We start from the raw sequence: 9078 nt of genomic DNA on the forward strand, positions 1-9078 counted from the left end.
GCAGAAATAACCTGCCGCTCCATTGCCTGGCACAAGACAAGTGCAGAGGGGTGACTTGAGCAGCCACTGCTGGCGGAAAAAGCCTACTGCACCTGGTATTCCCAGGCGGTCTCCCATCCAAGTACTAACCAGGCCTGAGTCTGCTTTGCTTCCGAGATCGGGCGTTTTCAGACTAGTATGGCCGTAGGCGCTGGCCCCTGCCTTTTCTCCCTACTTCAAGGCGTGCTGGCCAGCCACATTTTCTTTCTTGCTCTTTCTCTTTATCCCCTTTGGCTTTTTTTTCTCTTTTCTCTTTGCTCTTCCTCCTCCGTGCGTGCTTCCCTCCCTCCGTCCCTCCAGCTGCCTTTCAGGCCAGCCCTTGCCCACCAGGCTCCTGTAGTCTCCCACATCCCCACACAGGCCAACTGCAAGCCCTCCCCCTGCTTCATAGGGCTGCAGCCTGCATTCTCTCATCCTTCCACACTCCTCCACCCCTCCATTTCGGAATGCCAGGCACTGACCAGTGGGGTACCGCACGGATCAGTACTGGGACCGCAGCTTTTTACAATCTATCTTCAGGATATACAAGATGGTATTAGCAATAACATTCGCAAATTTCATCAGCTGGGTGGCAGGGTGAAATGTGATGAGGATGTTAGGAGATTACAGGGTGACCCGGACTAGTTAGGTGAGTTGTCAGATGCATGGCAGATGCAGTTTAATGTGGATAAATGTATGGTTATCCACTTTGGTGGCAAGAACTGGAAGGCAGATTACTACCTAAATGGAATCCGTTTAGGTAAAGGGGCAGTACAGAGAGATCTGGGGGTTCTTGTACACCACTCAATGAAGGTAGGCATGCAGGTACAGCAGGTAGTGAAGAAGGCTAATAGCATGCTGGCCTTCATAACAAGAGGGGTTGAGTATAGAGGCAAAGAGGTCCTTCTGCAGCTGTACAGGGCCCTGGTGTGACCACACCTGGAGTACTGTGTGCAGTTCTGGTCTCTAAATTTGAGGAGAGACATTCTGGCTATTGAGGGAGTGCAGCGTAGGTTCACAAGGTCAATTCTTGGAATGGCGGGATTACCTTACACTGAAAGACTGGAGCGACTGGGCTTGTGTACCCTTGAGTTTAGAAGACTGAGAGGGGATCTGGTTGGGACATATAAGATGATCAAAGGATTGGACACTCTGGCGGCAGGCAACATGTTTCTGCTGATGGGTGAGTGCTGAACCAGAGGACACAGCTTAAAAATAAGGGGTAGACTATTTAGGACAGAGATGAGGAGAAACTTCTTCACCCAGAGAGTGGTGGCTGTGTGGAATGCTCTGCCCCAGAGGGCAGTGGAGGCCCAGTCTCTGGATTCATTTAAGAAAGAGTTGGATAGAACTCTCAAGGATAGTGGAATCAAGGGTTATGGAGATAAGGCAGGAACAGGATACTGATTAAGGATGATCAGCCATGATCATATTGAATGGTGGTGCAGGCTTGAAGGGCAGAATGGCCTACTCCTGCACCTATTGTCTATTGTCTATATGCACAAAACTAACTAAAGTATTCTTAACCAAGTTTTATTTGTCATTATGCAGACAGCTGAGAAGATGTCCAGGTAGTCACTGCTTGACGATTCCTCATGTTTCCATCGATGTTTATATTGCAATGGACAGGAACCCTCCAACACGTGCAACATAACCCACCACTAAAGTATTAGTATAAATGTCAGAATATGGGAGCAGGTAGTGGAAGACTAGGGTATTGTGGTGGCTGCCTAAGAAAATGTCTCTGTACAATGCAATAAAAAAAGTCTTCAAATACCACTCATGCACCAAAGCCATCTTTTAAATTCTTATTGACTTCAGTTTGGCTTTGTTCCAACACCCAATACTTCTCACATTTACATCTTAAAATAATGACTTGCCTCTCATTTTGACTTTTATCCAAATGACCTAATTCAAAGTTTTAGAAGAATTTCATTCATCACAACCTGTCAGCAACAAAGACTTGGAAATATTGCAGCCACATTTTGTTTTGGCGATGTAATGGATTGGGATAAATCCGAGCTCTCCAACTCCGTAATAAACATTTGTGACCAACTATTAATAATCTGGCTATTGATTGTTTGATTTACTGCACAGTTTTATTAGCTTCAACCTTCCCAGCTGCTTTACCATCCAGCCATATAATATATCTCCCTCACTCACTCATCCCTGTTAGTCTTGATGGCTAAAATCACATTCATCCTGACTCCTTTAGATACAAAATAGCTGTTAATCTGTAACACCCAAGAAATGTTCTGTCAATATCTCTGACTAACAATCCTGATTAACAAAGAGATTTAGGACTGAAAGATTCTTCAAATTCTTTTTGGTCAGTGATGTTCAGGAATAATGAGATTGTGTTTCTGTGATACCTTTGTACAAAGTCACTAATTGTGAAGATACAAAATTTCGCTGGAAAATTAGAAATTAATTTGAGAGTTTGGGGGTATATTCTTCACACAATCAACCTGTGAACACTGACTCCAAAAGAGAAAAGCTGGAAAATCTCTGTAGGTCTGGCAGCATCTGTAAGGAGAGAAAAGAGCTGACGTTTTGAGTCTAACTGACCCTTTGTCAAAGCTAAAATAAGGGAGAAATAGGGAGGTATTTATACCAGGCTGAGAGAAGGTGAGTCATGGCTCCAGAAGAAAAGGTAGCAATAAAGAGGTGATAATGACAGTGCATAGAGAGATTATATAATTTGGAGATGCCGATGTTGGACTGGGGTGTATAAAGTTAAAAATCGCGCAACACCAGGTTAAAGTTCAACAGGTTTAATTGGACTACCACCTGATGAAGGAACATCGCTACGAAAGCTGGTGTGCTTCCAATTAAAGCTGTTGGACTTTAACTTGGTGTTGTGTGATTTTTAACTAGAGAGATTATAGGGAGATTAGGAGCTGTGAATGACCAAGGCTGAAACCAGTGCTATGTGACAAAATATGGGGGGGGTGGGGGGTGAAGGAGAGGCAAAATGGAAAACAGGGGAGAAGGGTAGCAAAGGGGGAAGTGGAGAGGGAAAAGGTGTTGAGAGAGTGGGGAGCGAGAGAAAAAGAGACAATCAAGAAATAAGAGGTACAGAACAGTGAAAAAAATATTTTAAAAAGATAAATAAAATAAATGAATAAAATTACAGAGCAGAATGAAAACAGAGGGGTTGAGATGGGATAATCATCTGAAGTTGTTGAATTCAATGTTGAGGCCGGCAGGCTTTCCGTCACCTTCTCCTTCGTGCTCACTTCTTTGGGCAAGAGTCCTTCCCCTACTCCACAGATCGTTTCACATCCCTCCAACATTCCACCTCTAATTGGACACCGCCGCCAGGACAATTTACTGCCCTCGATCTTTTCATTGACAATTGTCGACGGGATATTGGCCGCCTTAAATTCTCTGCCCCTCTTACCCATTCCAACCTCTCTCCATCTGAACTTTCTGCCCTTCGCTCCCTTAGGTCCAACTCCAACCTTGTCAACAAACCTGACAAAGGGGGTGCTGTTGACATCTGGCGTACTGACCTCTACCTCGCAGAGGCTAAGCGCCAACTCTCAGATTCTTCCTCCTACCTCCCCCTGGAGCATGACCACACCACTGATGTCAACAAACCTGACAAAGGGGGTGCTGTTGACATCTGGCGTACTGACCTCTACCTCGCAGAGGCTAAGCGCCAACTCAGATTCCTCCTCCTACCTCCCCCTGGAGCATGACCACACCACTGAGCATCAAGCCATTGTCTCCAACACCGTGACTGACCTCATTTTCTCAGGATGCCTCCTCCCCCCCCAGCTTCTAACCTCATAGTCTCCCAATCCCAGACAGTCCATTTCTACCTACTCCCCAAAATTCACAAGAAGGACTGTCCCGGCAGGCCCATTGTGTCAGCATGCTCCTGCCCCACTGAACTTATTTCTTCCATGCTTTTATCCAGTGAGAACACTGACTGCTGTAGGTTCATGGAAAGTTCAAGAATGTATGTTAAAAGTTATTGTATAGCTGGTGTCATTTCCTGCTTAGGTGTATTACACTCAACTTGATGCCCATTTTAAAGTTTTTATTCTTTTGTGTAACGTGGGTGTCACTGACAAGGCCAGCACTTGTCCATTCCTAATTGCTTTTCATCTGAGCAACTTGCTTGGCCATTTCAGAGGGCAGTTAATAGTCAATCATTTTGCTGTGGGTCTGGAGTCACATGTAATGCAGACTGGGTAAAGATGGCAGATTTCCTTCCCTAAAGTACATTAGTAAATCAGATGGGTTTTTAAAAAAACACTCAATATTAGTTTCATGGTCACATGACTGAGATGAGATTTATATTCCAGGTTTTTGAATAAAATTTACGTCACCAGCTGCTGTGGTGGCTTTTGAACCCAGAGCGGTGGTCTGGCTTTCTGCATTACTGGACCATGGAACATAGAACAGTACAGTGCAGGAACAGGCCCTTCGGCCCACCATCTCAGTGCTGACCATGATGTCATTCTCAACTAATACCCTCTACCTCAACATGGCCTGTATTCCTCTATTCTCTGCCTGCCATGTGTCTGTCTAAATGCCTGTTAAACATCGCTGTTGTATCTGCTTCTATCACCTCCCCTGGCAGTGTGTTCCAGGCACTTATCAACCTATATTTAAAAAACCTTCCTTGCGCATCTCTTTTAAACTTTTCCCTTCTCACCGTAAACCTATAATTCCTAGTATTTGACATTTCCACCCTGGGAAAATGATTCTGACCATCACCGGATCCATGCCTCTCATAGTTTTATACATTTCCATCAGGTTGCCCCTCAGTCTCTGCCACTCGAGTTAAAACAATGATTTGTTGAACCTCTCCTGATGGCTAATACACTCCAATCCAGGCGACATCCTGGTAAGCCTCTTTTGCACCCACTCCATAGTCTCCACATTGTTCCTACAGCAAGGAGGCATGGACTACGCACAATTTTCCAAATGTGGCCAAATTAAACTTTTACACAGCTGCAACAGGACTTGCCAACTTTTAAACTCAATGTCCTGATCGATGAAGGCAAATATTTTGTATGCCTTATTTACCAACTTATCCAATTGTGCTGCCACTTTCAGGGAGCTATGGACTTAGACCCCAAGATCCTCCTGTATGTCAATGCTCTTAAAGGTTTCTTTCCAAACGTTCCAAACTGCCATACTTTCCTCTTCCATTTGACCTCCCAAATACATCATATCACACTTGTCTGGATTAAACCCACTGTCTCATTTCTCTGCCCAACTTTTCAAATGATCTATTTCCTGCAGTATCCTTTGACAACCTTCCTCACTATTCACAACTCTACCAATTTTTGTGTCATCTCCAAACTTACTAATCAGACTGCCATCATTTCCGTGCAAACTCATTTACATATATTGCAAACAACAGTGGTCCCAGCACTGATCCTTGTGGAACACCACTGGTCACAGATCTCCAGTTGGAAAAACACCCCTCCACAACTACCCTCTGTCTTCTATAACCAAGCCAATTTTGTTTCTAACTTACAATTCACCGTGGATTGCATGTGACTTACTCTTCTGGACCAGCCCATTTTGAGGGATAGGTGACAAAATATTTTGATTTATGGGGAGTGAGAAATAGCTAGAAATGACTAAAGAACTTTGAGTCCCTGAGGAAGTCCTGATCCATGTCCATGGTAGATTCCTGCTTATTCCCTACATGGTCAGGTTGTCAGAACTGTGACTGCTTGCCCAATACTTACCTTGATTTTTACACAGATCCACTTGGTGCTTTTCTTAGCAAAACCCGCCTGAGCAGTATCACTCTGAATAAATCAGCTGGAGTGTAAAAACACACAGCAACGTTCACAATGTTTATTCAAACTCCCTCTCATCCCAAACACTCTCCCTCACCTTCTGGAATTGGCAGTTCCCGTCTGGTGAGTGTTGGAGGAGTCAGTGTTGTTAAGGAAGTATGCTGTAGAGAGTAGAGAGCTTTGGTTTTGATGCTGGGTCAGAGATAATGTGGCAAATGCACATATTAACCAAGAAACATGCATTATAGAACTGCAGAAAAGTCACAATCTGGAAACAAAACATTTAACCCAACCATTCTATGGAATCCACAAGAGTAATTTGCTGTTTCTATCTTTCCTGGACCGCCCCTTTCTCATTCCTCAGATAGGAACTTACCAATTGGGAAACCTATTGGTGCTAATACTGCAGGGGACAGAAAAACATCTGTTTCACAGAATAGCGATAAAATAATCTAAAATGTTCAGAAATGAATTAACAGAGATTGGGGTGTGGGGGTGGACATGATGTTGCCTGATACATTGTACCCATTAATCTCACAGCCACACCACGTGTCAACAGCTAACAGGGCACACATACAGCAGGTGCAGCAAGCAAGCAGCCTGGTCTCAAAGCCTCAGGGGAATAGTCCTCACTAATGTGCAGGGAGGCACCTGGACAAGAGACATTGATTTGGTATGGTAACTTCGTTACTGTTAACAGGTGTTGCCAGATAATGCTGTGGTTCTCCAGCACTTTCTGTCTTTCTTTCAATATCGTAAATTGTTATTGCTATTACTGAGACTTGATTGAGGGAACAGCATGATTGGCAACTAAATATCCCAGGATATAACTGCTTCAGGTGGGATAGAGAGGGAGGTAAAAGGGGTGGAGGAGTTGCATTACTGGTCAGAGAGGATATCACAGCTGTGCTGAAGGAGGGCACTATGGAGGACTCGAACAGTGAGGCAATATGGGCAGAGTTCAGAAATAGGAAGGGTGCGGTTTGTACTACAGGCCTCCCAACAGTGAGCGTAAGATTGAGATACAAATATGTAAACAGATTATGGACAGATATAGGAGCAACAGGCTGGTGGTGATGGGAGATTTTAATTTTCCCAGCATTGACTGGGATTCACTTAGTGAGGTAAAAACAATGACTGCAGATGCTGGAAACCAGATTCTGGATCAGTGGTGCTGGAAGAGCACAGCAATTCAGGCAGCACCCGAGGAGCAGTAAAATCGACGTTTCGGGCAAAAGCCCTTCATCAGGAATAAAGGCAGAGAGCCTGAAGCGTGGAGAGATAAGCTAGAGGAGGGTGGGGGTGGGGGTGGGGAGAAAGTAGCATAGAGTACAATAGGTGAGTGGGGGAGGAGATGAAGGTGATAGGTCAGGGAGGAGAGGGTGGAGTGGATAGGTGGAAAAGGAGCTAGGCAGGTCGGACAAGTCCGGACAAGTCAAGGGGACAGTGCAGAGCTGGAAGTTTGACCGAGTTTGTTTCATGACATGGTTGAAGAGCTTCAGGGGACTCCCAGGTCATTTCCTCTGCCCTGAAGCTCTTCAACCATGTCATGAAACAAACTCGGTCAAACTTCCATCTCCGCACTGTCCCCTTGACTTGTCCGACCTGCCTAGCTCCTTTTCCACCTATCCACTCCACCCTCTCCTCCCTGACCTATCACCTTCATCTCCTCCCCCACTCACCTATTGTACTCTCTGCTACTCTCTCCCCACCCCCACCCTCCCCTAGCTTATCTCTCCACGGTTCAGGCTCTCTGCCTTTCTTCCTGATGAAGGGCTTTTGCCCGAAACGTCGATTTTGCTGCTCGTTGGATGCTGCCTGAACTGCTGTGCTCTTCCAGCACCACTGATCCAGGGTGGGATTCACTTAGTGTTAGAGGATTGGATGGAGCAGAATTTGTAAGGAGCATCCAGAAGGGCTTTCAGAGCAGTATGTAAATAGTCCAACTCAGGAAGGGGCCATACTAGACCTGGTGTTGGGAAATGAGCCCGGCCAGGTGGTTGAAGTTTCAATAGGGGATTATTTTGGGAATAGTGATCACAATTCATAAGTTTTAGAATACCCATGGACAAAGACGAGAGTGGTCCTAAAGGAAGAGCGCTAAATTGGGGGAAGGCCAACCATACCTAAATTCGGCAGGAGCTGGGGAATGTGGATTGGGAGCAGCTGTTTGAAGGTAAATTCACATTCGAAATGTGGGAGGCTTTTAAAGAGAGAAAGTGAGGACTGCAGATGCTGGAGATTCAGGTCGTAAACCATTCATAATTCCTGATGAAGGGCTTATGCCTGGAATGTTGATTTGCCTGCTCCTCGGATGCTGACTGACCTGCTGTGCTTTTCCAGCACCACACTCCTGAAGCTTTTAAAGAGAGGTTGATTAGAGTGCAGGAGAGACATGTTCCTGTGAAAATGAGGGATAGAAATTGCAAGATTAGGGAACCATGGATGACAGGTGAAATTGTGAGACGACCTAAGAGGAACAAGGATGCGTACATAAGGTCGAGGTGACTGAAAACAGAAAAAGCTTTGAAAGAATATCGGGAATGTAGAACCAATCTGAAATGAGGAATTAAGAGGGCGAAAAGGTGTCATGAGATATCCTTAGTAAGCAGGGTTAAGGAAAATTCCAAAGCCTTTTATTCGTATATAAGGAGCAAGAAGATAACTGGGGAAAGGGTTGGCCCACTCAAGAGTAAAGGAGGAAAGTTAAGTGTGGAGCCAGAGAAAGTGGGTGAGATTCTGAATGAGTACTTTGCATTAGTATTCACCGAGAAGAGGGGCAAGACAGATGTTGAGGTTAAGGATAGATCATAGAGTCATAGAGATGCACAGCATGGAAACAGACCCTTCGGTCTAACCCATCCACGCCGACCAGATATCCCAACCCAATCTAGTCCCACCTGCCAGCACCAGGCCCACATCCCTCCAAACCCTTCCTATTCATATACCCATCCAAATGTCTCTTAAATGTTGCAATTGTACCAGCCTCCACCACTTCCTCTGGCAGCTCATTCCATACACGTACCACCCTCTGCGTGAAAAGGTTGCCCCTTAGATCTCTCTCATATCTTTTCCCTCTCACCCTAAACCTATGTCCTCTAGTTGTGAACTCCCCGACCCCAGGGAAAAGACTTTGTCTATTTATCCTATCCATACCCCTCATAATTTTGTAAACCTCTATAAGGTCACCCCTCAGCCTCCGACGCTCCAGGGAAAACAGCCCCAGCCTGTTCAGCCTCTCTCTATAGCTCAAATCCTCCAACTCTGGCATCATCCTTGTAAATCTTTT

The 9078-nt window shown here is 45.2% G+C and overlaps 1 pseudogene; it reads right to left on the reverse strand.

Moving 5' to 3' along the window:
* Nucleotides 1-80: 80 nt before the first annotated feature.
* Nucleotides 81-189, reverse strand: LOC122564578 (annotated as a pseudogene).
* Nucleotides 190-9078: the final 8889 nt, after the last annotated feature.

This window comes from Chiloscyllium plagiosum, chromosome 29, assembly GCF_004010195.1.
Source record: "Chiloscyllium plagiosum isolate BGI_BamShark_2017 chromosome 29, ASM401019v2, whole genome shotgun sequence".
NCBI lineage: Eukaryota > Metazoa > Chordata > Chondrichthyes > Orectolobiformes > Hemiscylliidae > Chiloscyllium > Chiloscyllium plagiosum.